At 37.7% G+C, this 22,718-nt stretch overlaps 1 protein-coding gene and 1 pseudogene across 12 annotated transcripts in view; one reads left to right on the forward strand and one right to left on the reverse strand.

Moving 5' to 3' along the window:
- The window catches only part of CTNNA2 (catenin alpha 2), a 1,156,618-nt gene that overhangs the window by 123,805 nt on the left and 1,010,095 nt on the right, over positions 1-22,718 (forward strand). The window lies entirely within an intron of this gene.
- On the reverse strand, positions 8,365-8,464 carry LOC111766907 (U6 spliceosomal RNA; annotated as a pseudogene).

The following is a 22,718-nucleotide window of genomic DNA, read 5'->3' on the forward strand; positions in this document are numbered from 1 at the left end:
GGGGAGAATGACACACTTTTTTCTAAAGTTATACTTTTTTTCCGGCAAATAAAAAATGTGTTGTTTCAACGAATTGTGTCTTCCAACTCTAAAAGTTAGTGTTTCTTGGTTATTTCACCAATGGCTTTCTTTTTTTTTGCCATAAACCATATAAACAAGTTGGCATATGGATCCAAGGAGTGGAGAGGCTCACAGAGAATGAGACCAGTTGCCTGAAATGTGCCAACAAGGAGTTCTAATAAAGCTATACATCCATGTTCTCAAGCTACTTTAGGGGAAGTTTGGCCAGTGAGAGGAGGATTAGAATCCTTGTGAATACCCTGTACTGTGCTGCCAGCTGCCCCCACCTCAAAGCAGATTTCCCATGGGTGTGTGATGAATCTGGTAGAACAGATAAAACACAGTTTCACTATTTCTGCCTGGTTTTATCTTAACTCTGATTACAGCACAGGTTAAATTTCATCTTCACAAACATATGGTCTACTTCCCTTGTAATAGCATGACTCTTCTCTATTAAACCTTGCTTGCCGTTGTTGGTATTAAAGTGGCATTTCATTAGAGTATATTATGACAGTTCATCTTTTGTGCTTCAAATGATTTAGAAAATTTTCCTGTAATTAACTCCTGGTACAAACATATTTAATTGATGCTTTATTTTTGGAATCTATTGTTAGTTTTTTATTTAGCATTTGATTACATATTGTGAATGTGTTAGCATTTCTTGTTCAAGGGTTTAAATACTTGATGTTATACAAACATATTTTTAAATACAGACATTTTGCATAATGAGGGGAACATACCGTACCTTGAATAGCCTTGACTCTGCTAAATCATAAAGATGTTACAATGTGGATTTATGGATTATTTGCACAATGTATTGAATATACATTGCCATAGAATATATTTATTAAAAGTATAATTTTAATGATTTTAAATCATTCTTGAGAAGGCCCTTGTGGAAATTAATTGATATTTTGACCTAAGTTTTTATTTCAAAATTACATATTAAAAAAATAGTGTAAGAATTAGTGATGCTGCTTGAATACTCAGTAGTCAGTTGTGGAACAACTGAGTTGTTTTCTTTGTAAAATTTTTATTTCAAATGTATTTATGCTTCTAAAGAATTAATAATATTTCTCTTAAGAGTGTGGTCCAATCAGAATTATTTTTGTTCTATAGAAACAATTTAGATGATTACTGCTGATTTCTCATTTCAATCATTAATATAGTTTTAATTGTAGAAGAGTTTTTCTCCTATATTTTTTAGACAACCTCTGTGTTAGATTGAATCATGTACCTCAACAACAAAAGAAGTGTTCTTAATTTTAAGCTGCAGTCCAATGTCTGTGGACCCATTTGTCAATAAGACCTTTTTAAGATATATTAGTTAAGGTTCGGATTCATTTGTATGACCTTCTTAGACCCTATTTAGGTGTGGTCAAATTGAATCAGGGTGGGCCATAATCTATAGTACTGGAGGCCTCTTAAAAAGGCTCCAGAAGGTAGAGAAAGCCACAGGAGGAGACCAACAACCTTACCATGTGATGAAGGACTGCCATCACTACACCATCACTGACTCTGGAAGAAATCATGGCCTTGCCAACATAGATTTTGGACATCTATGCTTTAAAACCATGAAACCATAAATTCTTGTTGTTTAAGCCAACCCATCATGTGGTATTTGTCATAGCAGCTCTAGCATACTAAGACAACCTTTGACTTACTTTTATTCACCCCATTCCCATTTACTTTATTTTGTATTCTTCAACCTCACTATGTTATTACTTTCCTTTTAGATATTTTCATGAGTTTTCACACTCTTGTCTCATAGGCAGTGATTTTGTTCTCTTTTCTTGCCTTTCCCACTCCTTACTTCTGTCAGTTTGGCTCATATTTCAGAAATCTACCAACTCTGCCTTTGGAGTAGCAGTGTGCATGGTGAAGAAAGTAATAAAAATTGACTTTAGTTGACCCAGTCCTTTCCTTCGACTGTTGAAAACCCTGCATTGGTTTTCTTTTGCTCTGAAAATAAAATCCAATTCTTGACCTTGTCCTGTGAGACCTCATGTGATCTGGCAATTTCCTAGTTCTCTTATTCCATATGTTTCTCTTTGCTTTTCCACTCTCTTGCAGCCATTTTTTCTTTTTGTTGTTTCCCAAATATTACAATGAGAATCATTTTCTATAAATTTTATCAGTGAAAGAAATGGCTAAAAATTGGATTTCTAAGAAAAAAAATGCAAGTTAAAATTTTGTTGGGTATTATAAAATTGCTTTCCAAAGATATAGTTCCAACTTATCATCAGAATAGCTGTTTAAGGTGAGGAAGGCTTGCTTTCCCAAATATGTATCAATGTTCTTTTGGACTTTTTGATCTTGACCACATATTGGTTATCTTTTCAACATTAGAAGACCCTACTTTTCATTGATAAATTTTAAAGAAATAATTCTCTGAACACTTGGTGTTATAGCTTTGACGTTGTAGCTCCCAGCACTGCCTGCTGGAGATGATGCTGCCTCTGGTGATTTCTAGGCCCACGAGGTGGTTATGGGAATATGTGTGTGAGACAAAAGAAAGGAACAGGCCAGTGACCCACGAGGTGGAGTGTCAAATGATTCAAACATAAGGTTGTTGAGGCAATCAAGGACAATAACAGGTTCAGGGATAAAGAAGGGGATGGAGCCTGATGCTGAAGGCGCTGATGAGCAAGGAATTTAAGTCCCACTTCCTTGAAAGACAATGGAGTAGAGAGGAGGCTGCTGTAGGGAAGCTCACTGGGCAATGACTTTTACGGGGGAGAGAGGACATATGTGTAGCCACAAAGAATTAGGTGGGGAAATGAAATAAAACGAATTACCATTCAGTTGTGTGCAATGAAGTTTATGTGTTAACATAAAAAACTCATTAACAAATTAAAACAAAACATTACAGGTTATTTAAAACTGTATGTACATTCAGATCCTAACTTTATATGAAAACTGTAAACATGCATAGTGTGAGAAACTATGTAGCAAATAGTCTGGCATGAAATACACCAAAGTGCTAAGAGTGGAATTTAAGATAATTTGCCATCTTGTCTATCTGTATTTTCTAATTCTTTTCCATTTCATGTGAATTATTTCATTTAATTCAAAGATTGTTTAAAAAGTGCTGCTAATTACCTGATTTTCACCTCTTTGGGCATTAGAATCTTGACTGACGACAGGCTCCACCGATCCCAGTCTATATATCAAACATTGCTGGGTGGGTGTATCTCCAACTTCCTTCTACAACCAAAATATTTTTTGGGGGGAATGGCTAGGCTCAGCCTCTAAACTAAGAATTACATACATTTTACTCTACTTGAGAATAGATAAATATGTATAACCTATATTATGTTTGGTCACAATTTCATTTCTATTTCCTCCTTGTGAACACTGTTTAAAACTCTTCACTGTGAAAGGTATGCTTCTGGTCTGGAATGCTTTCCCTAGGTTGTGGGATTCTGTTTTGTGTGTACATAGCAGTTTTTTTTCCCCCCACTGCACCTTTTCAGGGCCCTGCATTTCTCTGGTGTAACTTCTCAGTGTTTTCTCTAAGCGCAGTCATTTTGAAGGTTTTCCTTCCTTCCCATATATCAAGCTGATAATGCTATCAGCCTTACGGTTAAATCCAGCTTTTGCTTTTGTTTATTTGGTCAACAAGTAGCTCTTTTCTTGGGTGTGTAGCCCTGTGTATTATCTCTTTGCCAGCTGGGAGCTCTCTTGGATCATGTCCTGATAATTTAAACTCCTTTAGGGTGTGTAGGATCATTCACACTTGGGGTCCAAGTGGATGAGACATTTCCACTGTTAGGTGTCATGAAATCACTGCATGCCTCACAGGCTGCAGTGCCCTGGGAATGTTTTCTGTCTAATTGGAGGTTGTTACAGGGCAAATGATTTTCATGTATGCAGTGCAACCGTTAGAGGAGTTGGTAAAACCTTCTGGTGGTTTTGTTCTGTTAATGTACAAGAATTGTTATCCTCAAAGCACATGGAAATCTAGTAAACAGATTGTATTTGCAACAAGTGAAGCTCAAAACACCCTAAAGTCTTCCTCTTTCTTACCTTGTGTACCCCATTAAACAGACAAAACAATTGGCTGATGTTAGCAGACCAGCCTATTACTTCTTCATCCTCTGGGTCTTATTAAACAGTCAATGCCTCAGGCTGCCTTTCCTGGTTGTTAGTTTTGCAATCTCTTGACTGAAATAACAATTCAGGTGACTTAATGATATATTTTTTTGGAACTAGGTTCATTCCACTGAGGCTAGATTTTTGTATACCCTTTTAATTGTTTTAATGAAGGTGATTCACACATTTTTAAACCCCTATAATTTTCATATATTTTCAGCTGAATATATAGTTTCGGGTAAGTATTTCTTGATTGTTAAACAGTTGCAATAGTCTCAGATGCTCGTGTTTTTCTTTCAAATTTGGATCCCTGTGGTGAGGCTAATTTAGTTCATTCCAATAAAATACTTTAAGGTCTTTTTATTAAAGCAGGAATTAAAATAATTACCACAATTTATAAAAATACTGCTTAATATAAAAGAAACGCCAAAGAAATTATTATCAGCTCTGTAAAATTGAGAATAGAATACATGTAAAAATTCATGAGTAGAAAATGCATAAAATATGCTTCAATAAAAAATTGCGAGCATTGCCAACTTGTAATTTAGAACAGTGCTTGGAAAATTATGTCTATGTTTAATCAGCCCCTAAGTCAGAAAATCCTAATTATAGAAAATATCTCCCAAACTAAGGATAAATGTATTTCCCCATAACTAATCAACAGATACATAGGGGATCAATAGGATGTTCAGCATTATGCTTCTAGTTTGCCATTTACATATGCTGGTGAACCTCTGGTTACGATGGGAGAAATACTCATGTAGACCAACACATATAATGATAAGGACTAGTATATCATCTATGAGCAATACCTCTCAACAAGGTCACTTTGGGTAACTTTGGGCAGCATATCCTTTGCTGTGTGGGATTTCACTTTACAGGACATTAAACATGCCTGGCCCGAATGAACCCCACAGTTATTGGGATGTCCAAAACCATGTTTTCAAATACTTCCTGGAAAGTATGATCTTGGTTATACAGCCCCTAGCTGAGAGCCCCTAGTGTAGAGTGGGGGCTGACAAACTTCTGTAATGGGCAAGATAGTCAATTCCTTCAGCCATGTGGGCCATGCAGTTTCTGTAACAACCACTCAACGCTGCCCTTTTAGCACAAAAGTAACCATAGATGATACAAAAAAGCATGACTGTGTTCCAGTAAAACTTTATTTACAAAATCAGGTGTTGGGCAGATTTAGCCTGCATGAAATAGTTTTCCCTCCTCCTCATATGTAGCACAAGCCCACCAATTTGAACACACTGTAAGGAATGTTATTTGGGAAACAATCATTACTAATATTTTCAGTTAGGATGCTTAGGAGCCACAAACACTATGAAATAATTTATTGTTTCTAAAGGAAGAGTAGTTTCAGTGTTGGCTAATTGTGTTGCTGTCACAAAAGACCAAAGTGTTTTCCATCCTTTAACTCTGTGATTCTCTGCTGTTGTGGTCATTTCTCTTCGCTGTCACAGATTAATACAACAGTGTCAAGTATTCCATAGGTTACAGGAGTGCTCAAGGGAGAACAGTGTGTCTCTGTCAATTCTACAAGAAATCCTTTCCCAGAAGTCTCCAGTTGAATTGCTCTCAGGTCTCATTAGGTAGAGAACTAAGAAATAGCAAAGGATTGAGATTCCACATAAATGGCACAGAATAATGATAATTCCCCTCCTCCTTGGGCTGGGGAGAGATCTATCCCCTTTCTAAATCTGTGGATGCCCAATATTTGAATGAATTGTGACTGTGTTTACAAGAAAGAGCAGGAGGCTTGTGGAGGCGTATTGGTGGGAGAGGTCAACGCAAAGCAGTATTTGCCATGTTAATAATTACACTTTAAACATAATGTTGTCTTCAGTGCTATTTGAGATCATGTGTTTTCCCTCCATTTCTTACTTAGTCAAAGGGAACACATTCTGTGCATGCCTATCTTTGTTCGGAGGAGAGAGAGGAGGATAGACCAATGTTTTGCCCATCAGTACAACTTATCTCTCTCTAGTACTGAAGAATTAGTGCAAAGCCCATGCCGTCCAGTTGTGAGGTCAGTAATGCCATTCTAATATGTGAAAGACAGTATTTAAACTAAGTTAAAAGAGTTTTCAGTAGCCCTTAAGGAACCTGTTAAATAAGCCCACAATAATCACACATAGTTAGCATATCATCTCCTTTATATTATAAGAATTGAAAACAGTTTGTTGCAAAGCGTTCTGACTGAAATGTTATAATTATTTATTTTTGTGCTAAAGGCAATGTGGGACACCATCTGGCTCTTTCAGGCTTGTAAAGGTGCTGTCCCACAATTTCAAATGCAGCAGGTGATTTGCCGGAAACAGTTTGCCAAAAACAAAAGATATACTGGTTGCTCCCCCTAGTATCCAGTGTTCCATGCATTCCATCATGATATTCCTGCAGCAGAATGCTTGCTCAAAAGACCCAGTTATGTTGGTAGAGATGCCCTTAACTCAAGTTCTGGATTTTTCCTCTGGAGCCCTTCCTGAGTTTTGAGCTCTTTGAGCTGTAAACAAATTCCCTTTGATACAATTCTATTTACTGAAGGTATTTTGAAGAATGACACTGTAATAGTTTGTGGACAAATTTGTTTGAGAGATCTTATTTTGCATCTCCCTCCCATCAATCACATCAATTGGGAAGTGGCTGCCTCTTTCAGGCCAAACATTTAATTGCATTTTTATTAAAAAATACTATATTCAGTCCTCTCATCAAAAGTGTTACATTCTAGTGTGAAAGAGACAAATAAATGGACAATTAAGTTAGGGGATAATTTGTAGCACACTAGAGGGAAGCATGATGTGCTGTGAGAGCAAGGGTGGGTCTGAGCAGGTTAAGAAATGATGCCCGAGTTGGGTAAAGAAAGCAGGAAAGGAGCTTCTCTGTAGAAGGAGTGGCTTAGGGAGAATAAGGATGTTTGGAGAAACAACTAGCAGCAGTTCAATGAGTCAAGAGTTCACAAAGACTACGAAGCAAGGTGGGGCAAGAGCTGAGTAAAGAGCCCATACTGGTAGGTTGGGGTGGGGAGCATCAATTTAATTTGAACTTTATTTTTAGGCAACGGGAATCATCAGAGGCTTTTCAAGCAGAGAGTATGTAATGATAAAATGATGTCTTCAATTTTTAGATAAAACACTATTGCTACAGAATAGAGGAGGGTTTAGAAAGTCATCAGATTGAAAGCAACCATGACCAGTCAAGAGGCTTTTTCAGTGTTTTAAGGAAGAAATAATGAGAGCTTTAATGAAAGCAGTGGGGATAGAGAAATAAAGAGGTGAAATATGTGGAGAGAAAATCTATTAGACTTGATGACCATTTTGATTAAAGAGGTAAGAGAAAGGAAGGAAGCAAGAATGGCTTGTACATTTTTTGCTTGATGGGGTAGATGTGGAACCATTCCCTGAAATGTGCCTATAGGAGTTGGAACAAGCTTGGGGAAAAGATGATGAGTTTTGCTTTTGAGCATGTTCCTCTTGAGGTTCTCAGAATCCTTGGTGGAGAAAGCCAATAAGTGGTTGGATATAGGAGGCTAGAACTCAGGCGGGAGCTCTGGATGACAGAAAATTATTTGGCAAGTTTTCAGTGTAATGGAAGCCACTGGCATGAATGAAAACACGCAGCGATTGGTTATAGAGAGGGGACAAAATGGAATTCAGGGTATCAATATAAAGGGCTGGGTATAGAAAAGGAGGCCAAAAAGGTAAAGGAAGACCAGGAGTGTGGTGTCATGGAAACCAAGGGGAAGCTGAGAGGTCAAAGAAGATGAGAACTGAAAAGAGACCCCTGGATTTTTTAAGGGAATATATTTGTTTATTTTTTAAATAAGGAATATGTGATCAATACATAAGGTGGATATATATTTAAAAATACAAATAATCATTTATACTTTTAAAAATCACCCTATGGATCATAGTTAGTGGTAAAGGTCTGATGATATTATCTCATAATCTGTAGCAAATGTTCCTTAACATGTGGTGTGTCAGTGATGTGGTGTTGTATGGGGGTTCTATGCAGGTGCATGGTTGCTTTGTAAGTTAACAACTTCCGTAATAAAATCGTATTTTTAAAATATCACCCTAAATCCCACCTCTCAGCCTAACTACTCTTAAAATTTGCATGTATATCTTGGCAAACTTTTTCTATATGCAAATAGACTTCTCTATATCTAGATATATGTCTATATATAACAAAATGGGTTCCTAGCATAAAAATATGAGAAGCTTTATGAAAATGCTTCTCATCCTTGCCCAGAGACTGTGAGGATCTTCTCCATATCTTTCCAGTTATTGTATATAAGCTAAAGCACAAGTGTCCATTGAAATTAGCATCTAGGAGATGATTTATAACATAGCAGGAGTAATTTCAGTGGAGCAGTGAGCCAGATTACTGTGGGTTGGGGAGAGGGTGAGTGGTAAGGAAATGGAGCTGGCAGTACATATTAATACTACATTTTCAAGAAGCTAGGCTGGGAAGAGACTTGGATAATGGAAAGAGTGCTGTAAGATGAGAGGGTATTCTTTGCATTTTAGTTTCTTAATTGGGAAGGACTTTTAAATGACTGTGAAGATGCAGAACAGTGGAATAAACTGAGGCTACACAGGAGAAAGTCACCTAGGATACAAAGGAGAAAGTCTCCTTCAGATAAAGCAACTGGGAAAGATAAGGTTGGAAGTAGCTGCTGATAACACAGATTTGGAACACATTTTGGTAGAATCCTGCTAAACCTGGATATGTAACAATATCATTGAGCTTTAGTGCCCTTATCTGCAAAATTGGGTTCCATCATATTGTCTCACAGAGTGTTAGGATAGCATAAGAAAAGCCCCGTAAAACGCCTGCACAGCAGCTGCACAGTGAGCCCTCAGCACCGCGTGGCCTTCGCGTGTTGTCACGCCCAGATGTGTTGCCACGCACAGTGATGGAGCATGCCTATTCACCTGGGAACAGGAAAAATGATAACAAACTTTGACCTGCAGCCAGAAATATTCACTGAAATCTTTGTCGTTGTGAAATGTCAATATCATGAAGTAACCAAAAGGAATTACCTTGAAATGCGCAGATTTAATGGACCCTCATTTGTATTTCCTAAATGCCACTGGCACATTTGATTTTGTATTTACAGAAGCCTATCACCTGAGGTGTTTTTTGGCTCATAAACACAATATTAAATGCCACAGATGACAAGAAGGAACCCTGGGTTCATGTTTTTTATTTTCACGCAAGTCTTTCTATGTCAACAAACAAGGGATTTTCCAGGGGTATATATGCCATGCAGCACTGTAGACAAAATATCCCTACTCACTGTAGAAGACTTCTAAGCAGATGTAATTGCTATAATGTATTGTGACCTTTCTAGTTTCTTCTTTCAATTTAACCAAGCAGCTTTAACACAATGCAGGTGAATTATCTTTCATTTACTGTAGCTGTCCCTAGATGTAGAGCAGCAGTACCTGTTTTGTTAGGCCAAGTGAATAAGCCACTTTAAGAAGCACAGATGCTAGACTTAATCCTTTCCCTATGAGTTTCTATGAGTTAACTTCTTATTAACTCACCAACACATTTGTGGGTTTAACTTTGACTTTAAAAACAAAATATAAAAACCCAATAGAGCAACATTTAAAAAATACAAGTCCTTAAGTACTAATTAAGTATTCTTATAATCACTTAGCAGTTCAAAATAGCTCTTACCTAAGTATTGCATTTATTTTTATTTCATATCATAACACTATGATTTCTGTGTTTCTCTTGTCTCTCTGTCCGGCGGCTACTTGAATACCTAACCTACCTTTTCCAAATCCTGCCCATGTTTATTTCAGCATTTTTCTGGCAGCAAATCAGAAGGGTGTTGATTTTCCCATTACTCCATTGCACAAACTACTCAGTATCACTCTGCTAAGACATTTTTAGCCTTCTGTTTGAATCTTGCATTGCTGTTGGTTCCCTTGCTATCCCTGTTAAGTGCCCTGTTGAAAATGAAAGGTATAATGGCCCTGCAGATGCCCATCTGCAGCTGAGCTCACTCTCTGAGCACTCCTCTCTTGGAGAATGGTTTCTGCTTTTACAGTCTGATCGCTCAGGGCAAGGCTCATCTTCTCAACCTGAATTAAGCAAAGTCTGATTGACTCTAATGTTTCCCAGAGCACCTGGCTGGGCTGGCGCTCAGCGAGTTGTTTGTGCCTATGTGTTAAATGAATGCATGCATGGAAAAATGAATGTAGGAAGAGGTAGCAAACCTTATATTTAATTGCAGAGTGATAAGATTTGACTTCTCTGTGGAATACTGAATGCATTTTAAGGGAGGAAAGCGATACTTTATTTTTCAGGTAAGTGGTTGAAATCCACTTTCTGAACAAAAGCATGAGTATTATATTTTAATTATTGTCATTTTTGGCGGGCAGGGGATTGTGAGGCTTGATCTTGTCAAAGAACCAAGTCCATGGGTCTCAAAATGTTTTTACTAAATGCCCAAAACTGTTAATAATTGTGAAGTAAACAACTCAAGGCAGACTATATTCGAATTAAATATTATGTGGTAGTCATTCTAAGTGCCTGCAGAATTTGGAGAAAGAAAAGCACTGTAACTTGTAAACAGGGAGACTTCATGCAGATAATGCTACTGGACATGACCTTTGAGACAAACACAGTTTAGATGCCTGAAGAGAAGGAAAGCTTGGGTCAATTTGCAGACCTTGGACTATGGTTTATATAGAATTCTTCATGTGGATCTCAACTGTGAATCAAATATCAAAGTACACCTTACAAATTTTTCTGAAGAAAACACTCAGGTTACTTTTTCCTGAACAAAAATAGAACCCAGTTTTGAAACATAATAAATACAGCTGCATAATATTCCATCATGTGACTACAACATAGTTTATCCATTCATTGGTTGATGGAAAAATGAAGTCATAAAGCACATGACAATATGGATGAACCTGGAGGACATTATGTTGAGCAAAGCAAGCCAGACACAAAAGGACAAATAATGAATGACTGTGTTACTATGAACCAAATATATTGTATAACATATTGTATGATTTTTTAAAAATTATATGTATCCATTACATTTAATTGAGAAATGTATGTTTTTATTCCATTGCTTTCTTTTTATTTTTTATTGTTTATATTTTCAATTATTAAATATACAAAATAAACTTATAAAAAACTAAAAACATAATAAATGAAATCGATTGAACCAATTAAAATAAGTATTGAAACTCTATTTTTCTAATGCTTAAATTAAAAAAATTTAAAAATATGTTTTCTTAATCAGTCTAAGCAGTCATTTGTTTTATGTCTCTGGTAAATAGTGAAGATTATAAATAAAAATATTTATGGAAAATATCTTATACTATTACTCCCTACAAAATGGACACCACAATTGAAAAGACGAAGACTTGCTATATTAAAAAAATGTAGATACATATTTTGGATCATATTTTACATGTTCCTAATTAATCAGACATTTATGAAGGACCTAAGAGCATGCCACATTCTTCAGAACATAGAAAAGAAGTAAAAAACTTGATTTGTGCACTAATGAGTTTATGATCTGGTGGGATATATAAAACTAAAGGTTTTGGAGAAGGTAAAATGTGAGGATGCTAATACTTGGATGTTGGAGGATGATAAAGAAAGTGTCCCAGATGGGGACTTTGGGAAGTGGTATGAACTGCGTGTGCTGTAATATGGTTGAAACTTGATTGGAGCAGAAGTCTTATGTTAAAGAAATAGTATCCAGGAGAATAGGGTTAGAAGGTGGAGAGTTAGGCTGGTTACAAAGAGAACTTTGTATTTGTTGGAGAAGAGATTTAAACCATCAATTTGGATTCCCTAGGAAAGGGAAGATTGGAATAATTAGATTTTTACTGAATTAAGTGCAGGACTAGAGGTAAGGAGAGCAGTTTGGCAACTATTTTGCTGTATTCTTAATTGAAATAATAAGATTTGGCAAAAAACTGAATTTTATAATGATATGTACAACATTCTAAGCTACAGGAGATTAGAAGGACAGGGAATAAACTTGGTTAAAAAGATGCTATGGGCGGTGGACTTGGCCCAGTGGTTAGGGCATCCGTCTACCACACGGGAGGTCTGCGGTTCAAACCCCGGGCCTCCTTGACCCGTGTGGGGCTGGCCCACGTGCAGTGCTGATGCACGCAAGGAGTGCTCTGCCACGCAGGGGTGTCCCCCACGTAGGGGAGCCCCACGCGCAAGGAGTGCGCCCCATAAGGAGAGCTGCCCTGCGCGAAAGAAAGTGCAGCCTGCCCAGGAATGGCGCCACCCACACGGAGAGCTGACACAAGATGACGCAACAAAAAGAAACACAGATTCCCATGCCGCTAATGACAACAGAAGCAGACAAAGACGACGCAGCAAATAGACACAGAGAACAGACAACTGGGGTGAGGTGGGGTGGGGTGGGATGGGGGTGAGGGGAGAGAAATAAATAAATAAATAAATCTTTAAAAAAAAAAGATGCTATGTTCCTATTTAATAATTTGAAGTTACTCTTGGACTATAAAGATAATTCCTCAAAATATGTCAAGTGAAGTATGTAACAGTTCTCATTTTCTGTTGTTGGAATCTCTTGTCCAAATCTGAATTGCAGTTTGTTGAAGAATATGGAGATAGAACAACATTAACCATTAGTCAAATACATATCATTTAGAAAAACTGTGTCCTCGGTTGGGACTTGGGAAACCTGGTGTAATTTATATAGTGAGCACTACCTACCTGTATCTCACATATGTTCACACCCAGGTAGAAAGCAAGCCATGCTTTAAGAGTGGATTGAATTTTGTCTATGCTTCCAAAATGAATTTAAATGATGAGACTATGAATGTAATGAAAGGCAAGGAAATGAATTTGACAGATAATTGGTTTTATTTTGAACTTGAAATTACTTTTTATTAGCATACTCTAAGAGTAGTGACTTTCTATCAAGTTGGCACATAGTTTTCAATTTTGTGAGTATGCTATTGCAAGTATAAAAACCCATTTCCATAAGGTAGGGGCATGGTTATTTCTTCTTAATCAGCCGACTCTAGGCTATACATTATTATTCTCGTTTTGTCACACTGAAAGTCTTGAGGCTGTCGTGCTGTCTTCGTATATTTCCGTTTGGTAAAGGTTTTATTTATTTAGGTAGAAGAAAAATGGGCCTGTGAAGAGAGTATAATAATTTAATTCTTATTTAAAATGAGTTTCCTTATCATTAATGCAGTATTCTTGTGTGTGTTAAACGTGAAGTGTTATTCCATCCTTTTCAAGTATTAGAGTTATTTTTTGTTTAGTGGTATTTATTGGACTGTTTTTAAAAAGCTATGGTTTTACTGTAAATAAGGGTCATGCAGACACTGTGATACTTACGAGCAGTGTTCACCTTCTCTTTACCAGGAGCAGAGCTATCCTCCCCACCTCGCCCAGCCATCCATTGTAAATAGCAGCTACCAGTTGGAAATTACATATCACTTCAGTAATGAATAAAGATATTGACGGTTCCTGTAAGTACAGCAGCAACTTGTATATTGGGTCACCTCTCAGTTTGCTGAGTAAGGGCTCTGAAAGGTTATTATGTAGACGACAGTGATGGGTGATACGCTGCCTCCTTGTGGTCAAAGTAAGAGGAAATGAGCTTAAATTGAGCAGACTAGGTGGATGAAAATAAGAAGCAGCAGGACTTCCCCATGGTTAGGTGGTTCAGCCGTTTTCATACACAGGGTGTCACCAGAAAGAGTGCTGTACCCACTTCTCTCTCCACCTCCAGATTGGGACCTAGTTCTTTTGTAGCAGAGTAGATTTCCATGGGAATCAGAACGGCCTTTACTCTCGAGGGCTATTTGAAGTCTTAAAAAAGCTTCCTTCGCTTTTTGTTTCAACTTTTTACTTGATGCATAAATACTTAATCTCTTCAACTCCATTAAAAGCCCCTCTTAACCTGGATATTAGGGGTACTTTCCTTTATCAACAACAGAAAATTAGATCCATTAACATATTTCAGACAGCATACTTGGGTGACTTATTTTTAAACCCCCAAACAACTTCAAATTATTTAATAGGAATGCAGCTTCTTTGGAAATATTCTTCTTTATTAAGGAAGTGTTTCTTGACCTGCATTTCTGTTCTCACATCTACACACCGGGGGTTGTGACTCTTTCCAGTTGTTAATTAATGTACTTGACAGTAATGATTACACGGCAGGTTTCTAACCAGAAAAGTTGTCTTCCAAGGGTGCCATCAGAACTTTGGAGGAGATGGAGGGTTGTCATACATGGCTTTGAAAAAACATGTATCATTCTGATGCGTTGCTCTTTTTACCCATTGACCATCTTGTCTTTAAGGCATTGGATGCCCTGGGAGCATCCCTTTCACAGAGCAGAATAACCACTTTTATCACTGTAATGGTGTGCAGTTATTACTTGTCCCCTTGTCTCCACTGCCGCCCTGTGTGCATGCAGGGTGACGGGCTGCGATTTCAACCGTGGTTCTCCAAGTGTGGACTTCTACCAGCATCATCACCAGCATCATCATCATTTGGGAACTTACTGGAACTGCAGATGCTCAGGTCTTAACCTAGACCTAGTGAATCAGAAACTCTAGGGTGGGTCTCAGCAGTTAGTATTTGAACAAGACCTCCAGGAGATTGTGATATGCACACCAATTTGACAACCACTTGTATTAGTTTCCTAATACTGTAAAAAATCAACCTAAATTTAGTGGCTTAAAACAACTCAAAATGTATTAATCTCATAGTTTCTGAAGGTCAGAAGTCCAAGTCGACTTGGTTGAATATTCCAATTAGAATCTAACAAGGCCAAAAGCAAGTTGTTGGCAGGTGTTTGTTCCTTATTGGAGGCTCTGGGGAAGAAATCTGCTTACAAACTCATTCAGGTTATTGGCCAAATTCGGTTCCTTGAGACTCTAGGGCTAAAGTCCCGTTTTCAGGCCTCCTGTCAATCTTGGTCCTTTCATGCTTTCCATGTGGTCCCCTCCAAGAACACTGGTCGAGTATCCATCACCTTTCAAGTCCCTTGCTTCCTCTTGGGCCACACCTTTCTGACATCCTCTTCTGCCACATCTCTATGGCTTTCTCTTCTAGCTCACTGGGAGAAAGCTGTGTTTTTAAGGGCTCATGTGATTACATTGGGCTATCCCAGATAATCCAAGATAATCTCCCAATTTTAAGGCCTAGTAACCTTAATTACATACGCAAAGTCCCCTTGACACTGTAATGCCATATGTTCATGTGTGTAACACGGGGCCGAGGTCATGGAGGCCAGACTTCTCCTCCATCCTGTGTTGGTGTAACTGGTTGTAGGGTTCATTTCTGGGCTGGTTCAAGGCCTCTGTTGCTCACAAGCTGGCACAGCCTCACCCACCAGCATTGCACTCTTGCCACATGGGACTAAAAGTGGTTTGAGGAAACTGAACTCAGGACCTGACCTGACTAATCAAGAAGAGTGGCCCCATTTCCCTGAGCTCCACATCTGTCCCAGCGCACCTGCCGTCAGTGTCCCCCTCATATTATCTAACATTCCTTTGTGTCCTTCCCCTGCCTATTCCATTCTCATTCTCCAGAAGGGGCTCTCTCCTGGCCTTCCATTCCTGCCCATATCTATATCTTCCTTCCATGGTTCAGGGGCCTCATGGCCTAGCTGGTGTAGGCCTGAACCTAAAGATTCTCTTCGGGAGGCAGTGAAGCATAGTGGTTTGAGCACAGATTGGCGATGACATTCAAATTTCATGATTTGAGCAACTTTCTCAAATGTTTTATGCCTCAGTTTACCCATATATCTAAACTGGAAATAATAAATATATCAGAAAACTATTATTATTATTTCCATGTGGAATAAACAGTATGATTCAGAGTTTCCACATTGATTGCTGAGTTGCTGAGGAAATTTAGACAATCCTCTCTCTCTCGTCTGTTTCTCATCAAAGCTGGATTTTCAAGTATCTTGTCTTATAAGACTTGCATGCCTTTTACCCCATGGATGTTGTGAGCTGGCTGGGGTGATGATCATGTGGACAAAGTTGCAATGAAGAAAAACCATTACTTCTGCATATGCAATTATTTCATTGATTCTCATTCCAAAATTCATGAATTGTATAAGGTCATTTTTTTTTTAAAGATTTATTTTTTACTTATTTCTTTCCCCTTCCCCCCCTGCCCCCAGTTTCTGCTCTCTGTGTCCATTTGCTGTGTGTTCTTCTGTGACTGCTTCTATCCTTATCAGCGGCATGGGGAATCTGTGTTTCTTTTTGTTGCATCATCTTGTTGTGTCAGCTTTCCGTGTGTGTGGCACCATTCTTGGGCAGGCTGCACTTTCTTTCGTGCTGGGCGGCTCTCCTTACAGGGTGCACTCCTTGCACATGGGGCTCCGCTACACGGGGGACATCCCTGCGTGGCAGGGCACTCCTTGTGCGCATCAGCACTGCGCATGGGTCAGCTCCACATGGGTCAAGGAGGCCTGGAGTTTGAACTGCGGACCTCCCATGTGGTAGGCAGACGCCCTATCCGTTGGGCCAAGTCTGCTTCCCTATAAGGTCATTAGCACCCTTGTTTTACAGATGATGGAGCTTAAGCTTAAGAGAGAATAACTGACTGAATATTATATGTGTGGAGAGAGAAGACTGAACCCATTATCAGTCATTAACTTCTTTCTAGATCAACTCAAGTTAGCCTGTGACCTTATAAAACCTCAAATACTTTAATAGCTGTGGTGCTCAGTATTGGTGAAGAGAATGAGTGGTGGTGAGAATCTGTAGCTGAAGGCTTGTGGAGGAAAAACGGGTTTGGGTGGCACTTTGAGAAATTAGAAAGCATCCTCATCATTACTTTGCAGAAATTCAGAACGGCGAGGCAGAGGATTAAAAAAACATTTTCCAGAATAAACTGAAAAAGAAATTCTGCAGCAAATTATGCAATGCATGAACATATTTGACAATTTAGAACCTTCCTTGAATAGACAACCCAGAGTCATTTTCTATTTCTTGGGACACTGTCCGAAAAAACAAGACACCTTGATCCTTGGTTATTCATACGGGAGTTTGTTTCACTCTGGCTTGTCTTTTAGCCCTGTTTTGCTTGGTCTGTTGTGAGTGACAAACAGCTGCTAGCATCCTGGCCCATGCCTCTTCCTTATCACCACAGAGAAAATCTGAAATAATCTAAGATGTTACAGTGTAGGCTGCAATATCACCTTTCATACATACGCAATTTGATACTTTTTCAAAAAGAAAATCTTCTCAGAGATGCGCATGCTCTTGGGGTTGTAAAACTGTGATAGATGAATCAAAATGTGCTATGTTCTGTTATTCACCTTCCCTGTTTTTCACTCTTTTGCTATGACCCGTCAGTATTCTAAATTTCCCAACAAAAACAACTGAAATATGATTTTTTCTTTACATTTAAATTGGTGGGAAGTGTATTTGCTTTAGGTAGACTCTTTTTAGAGGGCAAAAGAGACTGTGTTAAATGTGTAGTGTGGAATTCACATAGATATGTCATTCATACTTGGAAAGATGAAGGGTTGGTGTGACTATATGCACTTGATTTCCCTTCTTGCCTCATTGTTTGAGTCATAGTTTCTTTTTGTTCACAAAGGAGAGTGTAAATCTCCATCTCTAACTTATAATACAGAAAAGGTGTTTAAATTTGGGAAAATAACAAGAACAGCAACAATGATAATATTTTCTTAGGTGTCAGTATGCTTTGTATTCATTATGTTATTTAATCCTCACACTCACCTTATAAAATATTATCATCATTATTTATCATTTCAGGTAACTGGAACCCAGAGAGGGTAGGTGATTTGGCCAACATCATAAATTTGATAGGTTGTAGGATTTCAAACAAAAGTCTGTTTGACACCATTGTGTTAGATAGCTGTTGCTGAATAACAGGCAGTGGCAAAATCTCAGGCGTATACAACAAGAGTTTATTGTTTGATCCTGTGTCTGCAGTTTGGTGTGGGTATGGCTGAGAAGGCTTGACTCATCTGGGCTTGGTTCCAGCTGCAGCTTGGATTCAGGTTCCTTTCTTCATTTTTGGACCATTGGGCTATGAATGACTGTCATGGCAGAAAACAGTAGTACAATAGGGCAAATCCAAACCAAGCAAGCACATTTCAAACCTCTACTTGCATAATATTTCCCAATACTTCCTTAGTTAAAACCCAACATCAGTGATGTAGACAAGTATTCTCTTCATATGGAGATGAGAGGTGTAGGAAACAGTAATTATTTACTGAACAGTCATCCAATATAGACTATTAAAAGTCTGTATTTTCTGGTCTTCTGGTTGACCAAGATGGTGGTATAAGATGCTCCAGGATATCATTATTCCACACAGTCTTTGAACAATTAGCAAAAACTGGCAGAGTCATCTTCTTCAAAACTTCTGAAATAGTTAAAGGGTTGCAGTGACTGGGCAAGTGACAAATCAAAAAAATGCATCTTTAAAAATGATTGGAGAGTCTTGTGGTGCACTTGGTGACTGGTCCTCAAAACCTTCCCAACTGACCTGTGCACCAGTAATGGGTTCCTTGCCCTTTTCAGGAGGGAGCAGAGAAACTTCTACATACATACTGGGGTGCCACCTTATTGTGTGACAGTGCGAAGTACTGAACCAGAACACTGTTCTCTGGATCACCCTCTCAGAATTTGCTCTGTAGGCAGAAATAGCTTGCAGACAACTACAGCAATGTAAGAAACACTTATGTCAAAGCAGCATGGGACAAAGGATTACTGCCTTTAAGACATATAATAGAGACCTAGGCAGTGGGAAAGCCCATTTCATTGGGAGTAGAGGTGGCATTTAGAGTACTTTATACAGGGTTATTACTGAGGCCTCAAGCAAGCACACATTCAGGACAAGGTGTAGGCACAGAAAAGACAGAGAAGACCTTGAACTTCACTTTCTCCTTGGCCAGATCTTCTTGATAAGAGATTCAGACTCTGCAGGAAAGCACTAACCAAAGCAGAACAAATTTTCAAGGACCTTGAAAGGTGTTTTTTTTTCCCTTTGGAATGTTTGTTTTTGTTAGTTCCTTCCACTCAAGGAAATCTCTGTTATGTCAGTATCTGAATATAATCTTATGGAACTGACAGCTAAAGGACTAAATCCCACAGTTAAAACATTTAAATGTTGAAATGCACAGTGTGCAACAAAAAATTACAAATAAACATAAAATGATAACTCATCCAAAGGAACAAAATAAAAATTCAGAAACCCTCATCAAAGAAGACTAGGCTCTGAATGTACTAAACAAAGACTTTAAAAAATAATCTTCAGTTAAAAAAAAACAACTAAACTAAAGGAGAAATCAGAGAAACAACAAAAGTATAGCAGGAAAACAATGAATGAACAATATGAGAATCTCAATAAAGAGTTACAAATTTTAAAGAGGAACCAAGCGGAAATACTGGAGTTGAAAACAGCAATAACTGAAATGAAATATTCAACCTGCAAAAGCAGGTTGTCAGAATAAAGAATAAGTGAATGTGATGATACGACAATTGAAATGATTCAGACTGAGTAGCAGAAAGAAAAAAATAATTATAAAAGTAAACAAAGCTTTAGAGACCTGTAGTACACTATCTAGCATGCCGATATATGCATTATAGGAGTCCCAGAAGAAGAAAGAAAGAAATGAGAAAAAGGAATATTCAAAGAAATACTGTCAGAAAATTTCTAAAATTTATAAAAGACATGAATATGTGCATTCATGAAGTTTAATGAACCCCAAGCAAGATAAACTTGAAGAGATCCATGCCCAGGCATATAGTTATCAAGCTGTCGAATGCCAAAGACAAGGAAAGCGACAAGAGAAGAGCAATGCATTATGTGTGACAGAGTCCCAATAATATTAGTGCCAATTTCTCATTAGAAATCATAGAGACAAGAAGGGAATGGAACAAAATATTTATAGTGCTGAAAGAAAATAGCTTCCCCCAAAAATTGTATATCAAAGGAGACTGTCTTTCAGAAATGAGGGAGAGATTAAAACATTCTCAAATAAATAAAAGTTGAGTGAGTTTGTCACCACTTGACCTGCCCTACAAGCAATGCTCAAAGGAGTTCTTCAGAGTGAAAGTATAGGACACTAGACAATGAACTGAAGTGGCATAAAGAAATAAAGATCTGGAGTAAAGGTGGCCTATGGTAATGTAAATGCAAGTAGTAGTGCTTTTTTTTTCTCTGTAAACCCACTTTTTACAGGTTTTAAAATGCAATTGCATTTATTTGTCTATTGATAAATTTATGGTTTTGGGCATAACATATAAAGATATAATTTGTGACATGTACAAAAGGTCAGGACAGACAGAGCTAAGACAGTGCTTGTGTATGCTACTGAAGTCAAGTTGACATTAAATAATTAAGTTGTTACATATTTAGGATGTTAAATCATAGTAACCACAAAGAAAATCTCTGAAAAATACATACAGAAAGAAATGAGAGGGGACTGACTGAAAGTACTGAAATTTAAAAAGTCAAATAAATGTAAAAGTTGGCATTAATGAAAACTGAGAGATAAAAAGCTTTTAAAGACCTTTTTTGAAAGACCATATAGCAAAATGGAAGAAGAAAATCATGCATTATTAGTAGATACTTTAGAGGTAAACATTATAGTCAAAAGGCAGAGATTAGCGCAATGGATAGAAAAGCATGATCCAATTATGCATTATTTACAAGAAACTCGCTTTAAATAAAAAGACACAAATAGGTTGAAAGTGAAAGGATGGAATGAAATATAACATACAAGTAGTAACCAAAAGAAAGCTGGGGTTGCTATAGTACTATCAGATAAAATAGACTTTAAGTCAAAAACTTCCTTGAGGATAAAGAAAGTCACAATCCACTGATAAATTAGTCAATTAAATGAAAGGTATAACAATTATAAATACATATGTACCCAATATCAAAGCCCAAAAAATATCTGAAGCAAATATTGACAGTTTTCAAGGGAGAAGTAGATGATTCTACCGTAATTATTCATTTTGAATGAATAGAACATCTAGACAGAAGCTCAGTAAGGAAATAGAAATCTTAAATGATACTATAAACCAACTAGACCTAACAGACATATATAGAACAATTTACCCAACAGCAGCAGAAGACAGAGTTTCTATTTGGGGTGATGGAAAAGATTTGGTAATGGACGGTGGTCATAGTGATGCAATATTGTGAATGTAATTAACACAACTAAATGATATATGTTAATGTGGTTAAAAGGGGACCCTTAAGGTTTTATATGTTACTAGAATAAAAACTTGTAAAACATGTAGAATGTACAGCATAAAGAGTGGTTGCTAATGTAATTTATGGACTATAGTTAATAGTATATAATAATAATATTTCATCATGTGTAAAAAAGTTTCACGCTACTACAACGTGTTAGTGATACGGAAAACTGTATTTGGGGGCAGATATATGGGAATTCTGTATTTTCTGCATGATTTTTCTGCAAACCTACAATTTCTCCAAAAAAATAAAAAATAAAAGCAAGTCAATATATTTTATTTGCCCTTTATAATTTATAAATATTGCAAGTACAAATGAAATGATATTCTAGTGTGAATGTGAGCCATCTTGTGTGTTCTTGTGAGGGGATCACATATCAACTTGTCATTTCTGTGTACTGATAATTCCCCTTTCTTTGCTCTACTGGAGCTCTTTCTTTCTCTTCCCTGCCCTCATTCATCCCTATTAGAACCCTAGAGGCAAAGACCACTGATAGGTGAATCTAGACAACTGTGGTCATGATCACTAGCTTGGAATGGGATCTATTTTTTTTAATTGGCTGAGCATTTTGACAAGGAAATATTTCAGATACAGGATCTAGTACATACAGTAGAAAGCAACTGAATGTACTCAAAATAGCAGGAACAAAGCAGTACTTCCCGAAAGAGATTTCAGGGATTATACTAGAAAAGCTCAGGTAAATTGCAATCAAAGGAGTTTGTTACTTTTCTTTGTCTCCTGCTCTGTAGGTGACTTAAAGCTAAGTCACTGGGCAATTAACTGAGACTCTAGATATCAACATCTTCGTTTTAGGGGGCAGGATTTTGCATACAGGCATACACTCCCACTGCCTGGGTTGCTAATTTGATTACTGAACCGAATGGTGAAAAGATTAAGGATGGGTTCAGAACATGTCCTTAGTCGTAACTGTATCAAAAGCAGCATGGCTGAGAAAACAGCATTCAAAGTGTCTGTGACTAAATTTTCCCCTTGAACAAATTAATACCATGTAACCTTTACTTGCCTTTTCCTATTGAATTTTACCTGTGTCACAGAAATAGCTGAAAAGATTGATCCCCAAAGGAATATATTAGGTTGAGTAATTTTCTCCGGTAACCCTTGTCCTTTCCACATTCAATTTAGAAGGCCCTCGTGACCTTCAGGGCACGAGGCTGTGTGCTCCTTTGCTTATAGTTAGCTTGATGTCTTTGTTCAAGGAGTTTTTCCCCCCATTTCAGCTTGATATATGCTACATTAGTGTGTCACTGATGTGACTAACCCAGCATTTACTCTACACCATCCTTTTTGGGTG

The sequence above is a fragment of the Dasypus novemcinctus genome, chromosome 17 (genome assembly GCF_030445035.2).
Source record: "Dasypus novemcinctus isolate mDasNov1 chromosome 17, mDasNov1.1.hap2, whole genome shotgun sequence".
NCBI classification, from domain to species: domain Eukaryota; kingdom Metazoa; phylum Chordata; class Mammalia; order Cingulata; family Dasypodidae; genus Dasypus; species Dasypus novemcinctus.